At 32.1% G+C, this 4,854-nt stretch overlaps 1 long non-coding RNA gene across 3 annotated transcripts; it reads left to right on the top strand.

Annotated features, from left to right (window-relative positions):
• The first annotated feature begins 527 nt into the window (after window positions 1–527).
• On the top strand, window positions 528–4,570 carry LOC120354511. 3 transcript variants are annotated; one of them, XR_005573088.1, is made up of 5 exons: window positions 529–1,033; window positions 1,899–2,044; window positions 2,216–2,347; window positions 2,430–2,542; window positions 2,667–4,570. It is a non-coding gene; the product is annotated as an uncharacterized LOC120354511 (long non-coding RNA). The 3 variants fall into 3 exon arrangements; XR_005573084.1 differs by having other exon boundaries at window positions 2,216–2,542; window positions 2,667–2,810; window positions 2,944–4,570; XR_005573083.1 differs by having other exon boundaries at window positions 528–1,033; window positions 2,216–2,542.
• The last annotated feature ends 284 nt before the right edge of the window (window positions 4,571–4,854 follow it).

The raw sequence follows: 4,854 nt of genomic DNA, 5'->3' as shown, positions 1-4,854 counted from the left end.
GGTGATGAATAGGTCAGTGGTAGGCTATTTGGCTTTTATATATTCCATTTCATATTCATATTGATTATTCTTTCGGGTTGAAGGTTATATGTATACGTATTAGATATATTGGAATAGTTATCTTGGAGCTTGGTAGAAATATATTACATTTGCATAGAACTCATTTATTTATTTATTTATTTAAGTTATCTTCTATCTAATTCTAATAGGTTACCAACCCATCCCTATCTTATATGATAAACCTTTAATCATAATCATATACCTGCATGATTAAAAAACAGCAGACATTCAATTTACTAGAACAAATAATGGAGTGCCTTCAAGTTCAGATGTAGGCAACACGCCTAACTTCTTCCTACATTCGCTACCTTGTCTCTATGACACAGACCTTGCTTCTGTGAAACACCTTGTTCCAGTGGGAACTTGCTTCTGTGAGACTGCCATTTATAACGCTACTACTTTGGACGGAGACCTTGTCTCTATGAAACTGCTTGTCTCTGTGGGAACTTGTTCCTGTGAGACTGCCATTTATAAAATACTTGCTCCTGTGAAACTTGTCTCTGTGACACTAATATCGTTCAAAAAACACTACTTGTCTCTGTGAGAACTTGTCTCTGTGAAACATCCCCAAAGATATTATTAAACGATCCTTCCCAAGTGTTGATTTAGTCAAAATGAGAAATGATGGTGAATGGACCACTGAAGCCGAAATATTCTCGACAGCTGCATTCTTGGAGACCGACATTTACGTCTACCATCCACAGAGTGGTGGGTATGAATGGCTGAAACATTCCAAAAATTTTATATTGAATTGTAATTTGGAATGTGATGATAAGTTGTCAAGAGCGCTTTATATAGTCAATAAAAGCGGACAACATTTTGAAGTTGCGTATTCGGTTGTAACTCACTGAATACGCACTACAACTACCCCAAAGTCAACATCACCGATCCTGAAATCTAACAGGATGGAGGAAAAGATGTACCATCAACGACAACCTGGCAATATTGTGGAATGAAGCTGGCACCAAATGGGGTGAGTTCAAACCAATAAAATAACCCCATTATTTATTATTATTTAGCTAGAACATTATTTCATTACTTGAATTATCTATTTAATTGAATAGTATTTCTAAATATAAATTTTAATTGCATCAAACCAATAATCACATAATAATGTTGTCCATTGTATACAAGTTACCGTAATCAACTCAACCCTTATCAAACATACCGAGCTAAGCTACTTCACAAAATAAGACTCTAATTAATTATTGCCTGAGTGACGTGTGCGGACTCTACAACAACCTATGAGGTTACCAAGGTGTTCAGCCCACATACTTTAAAAACGTCTTCAAATAAAAAATCACATAATTGATATTGCTTCCAAATTTATTATTATTTTTCATTGAAGATATCCAGGCTAGTATTTTACCTATTTCGAGTGGTACAATCGAAAATTTTTCTGTATTTATTTTTTACTCATGATTGGGATGACTTGGAATCGGAATGACTTATTTAGAGCTAATTTGGATGAAGGAATAAGTTTATCAAAAGTCTGATAGAAGAATAAATTTTACTTTTTATAATATAAATAATTGGGCACTCAGAAAGATGAGGACCATGAATCAATTAATCTTCTATTGGTTTTCTTAAACAGGCTATTCATGAAACTTCTCATTACAATTATTATAAAATAAACTTTCGGAATGTTCATGTTTCTCTTTTCTCTTCGCGTTCAAGGTGGTGTTATGGATGATACCTACATCAGACAATGCATGAAGAAAAGAGAATGAAGCAGTAACACCTGAATAAAATATTCGCTCATCAAATACCTACATCATGTATATAATACGATTACAGTATTATTTATATTTACAGAAAAAAATTATAATTTATTACAGATTATTCTACAAAAAATGCAATAAATGGGAAGATTTGAGGGAAGACGAAGAGGAAGAGAATGAGGGAGAGATACAAGAAGGAGTCTGACTTTAAATATCTTAATTTCAAATATCGCTCATACAAAACTCCAATAAACACAATGGAGGTAATAACAACATCACATATTTCATTCTTCATATGCATGAATATATAACTAGCAAAATAAAATAATCATAAAAAAACATTTTTTTAAAGATTCTTTTATCGGGAATTCAATTCAAATTCAAATATTCTCTAACATTACATTTTTTTATATCTGTTACACATTGTTTTATAGGACTATCGACAAATTGAAAGAAAAGCAGAAGGAATTGAAAAATGAAGAAGAAAAAACTGACCAAATGTGAGAAATAGAAAATATCATGAATAGAATCTCGGCAAATCAAAAATTCAATCAACACCCTCAAAGGTAATATGAAAAAATATATTCTACTCTTAACTCAATAATATTATACCAGTATTCTTGAAATAACTAATTTTTCTTGTTGCAGATTTTGTTATGAATGCTGTGAAAACGTTAAAAAACGAGTATAACAAAGAAAATGGAGAAAAGACATCTATGAAAAATCTCCACTTATTTGAGTCTTAAATCAACACCTCTAAGGTAACTTGAAGTAATCAAATATCCTTTTTCTAACGGTTATAACCCTTATATGAGATATCAATCTTTTATTAATAATGAAAGTCAAATATATTGGGGGAAATAATCATTTTTTTATCTGTTTCAGATTGTGTTCTAGGATCAAGATGGTATCAGGACTAAGAAAGGCTTAGAAAGTTGAAGATACATGTATATATGATGAAGTTTAGGTCAAGGACATCTGGATAAATTTTTGCCAATTGAATAATACTCAAGTCAACACCCTGAGGAGGTAGTCTGATGAAAATATGAACATTTTTTTCAACTATATGATTCCAACTTATATTTTTTAATCTTATTTTTACTAATATTTCTACTAAATAAACTTCTAATTGTTCGATTGATGAATTTTTTTATTTTTTCAGTACCCTATCAACATCAACAGACTGAATCAAACATGTGTAGATAGTGCATGGAATGAACATAGCAGAAATGAGCTACAGTGAGTCGGGTGGCGCCGATGTCATTGAGCAGTTAATACAGAGCTAGCTGGGGCACTCTTACTACTTAGCCTTAGCATGTTCTCCATATGTTCAAATCTATTATTAAATTTCAGCTGCATTTTACAATAGTATGTAATCAAGAATAACTAGTTTAAAATGATTTTCATGTAATAATGATGAATATAAAAAACAACAGTATCACAAGGTTATTCTGTTTCATCTGAATTTTTATCTGCATGTGTATTTATCCTTCCAGCATAATAGGATACAAATACTATAGTTAACCGCACAAAAATAGTCTGATGGAAATTGGAATGGCTGAGTACCTTCTCACCCCCGAACCCATAGACGTTTACAAGTCAAAATATGTATTAGAAAAATATTTATCAATTTGACAACTTCTTCAATAATAAACATAATTTGCACTCATCTTTTCCATCAGACTATTCTCGTGCGGTTGACTATAGTGACCTATGGCATTAAATAAAAATTGTCTGAGAATACTAATAATAATTTATTGATTCTTCTCCACTTTCACAACAATTGAAAAAACACAAAAAATTTCTATACATGATAAAAATATAAAAAAGGTCAAATGGCACACAAGACTTTCGTCTGATCGTGAGCCTAAGGAAAATAAAAACAAGAAATTACAAAAAAGGTGAAAAACAACTACGGTAAGCAAATGAAGAAGAACAAGAGGTTTGAAAAACTAAAGAAACTATAGTAAGGTTAAGAAAAACACTAAGGGCCGTTTGCATACGGTAGTCAAAGCTTAAAGGAAATTGAATCAGTTGGTGGCTTAAACTCAAAATGAAACACATTATAACAAACACGACTTGATACGGATTTAATCCACTTGAAAATGAAATTCAGTTTGAACTGTGACTGTTCAAACGGCACTAAGTGTCAGTTGCACAAAAGCCGGTTAAATTTTAAACGTGATTAATTTTACGAGAATCAATCAGAGAAGCCTTCTTTTCTAATAGGCCTTCTCTGATTGGTTCTCTTGAAGTTAATCACGGTCAAAGTTTAATCGGCTTCTGTGCAACCGGGCCTAACTTTCCAAATTCATCTGATTTCGAAGCTTCTCTTCAATTAGATAGATAATAAAGTTATAACTGTGTTACAACTCTGAAAATAATGTCATAACTCTCATAACACTGTTAAAACATAGAAATCAGAGGATATGTATTGAACAATACCTTTGGTTTTATTACGGAAATCGATATTGAGCTTTTATTTGCATGAATCAATATACTTCATAGGTAGCGAATAGCAAGATGGACCCTGTTGTCATTATATTTTCAAATGGCTGCAAGGGACCATTCCGTTATGCACTACAATTCTGGGTACAAGTGGATCTTCGAGCAATAACCGTTCCCTTTTAGGTTATCTTACTGTTGGTTATGGATACTCGGCATTCTGTGCGACGTCATAGTTCCTAAGAATATTCTGGTGACGTCATAGTGACTAAGAATATCACTGCATGTGTATGCGCGTGCGTACGTTGCCCTGTGACGTAACGTACTAAGACTATTTCATACTAAGAATATTTCGGTACAGCGGTTCAAGATCATGTATCATAATTGAAATTTGATGGAAAATAAAAAAATCGACTTTTAGTGTATTTTAGCCCCTATTTAAATACACAGAAAAATGGTCAATTTCTATATTCAAAACTGTGTATCTCGGTAACCCGGAATGATAAAAAATGGTACTTGGTCTTGATTTGAAGAACAGAATCTCCTCTTTAATGTGAGGTAAATTAATTATTTTGTAAAAATATAATCGTGAAGTTAGATATGTTTGTTTCAAAAAATCAAGAAATTT

Source organism: Nilaparvata lugens, chromosome 1 (assembly GCF_014356525.2).
Source record: "Nilaparvata lugens isolate BPH chromosome 1, ASM1435652v1, whole genome shotgun sequence".
Lineage (NCBI taxonomy): Eukaryota > Metazoa > Arthropoda > Insecta > Hemiptera > Delphacidae > Nilaparvata > Nilaparvata lugens.
The sequence above is the reverse complement of the archived record's forward strand: the minus strand, read 5'-3'. Positions and strand labels throughout refer to the sequence as shown.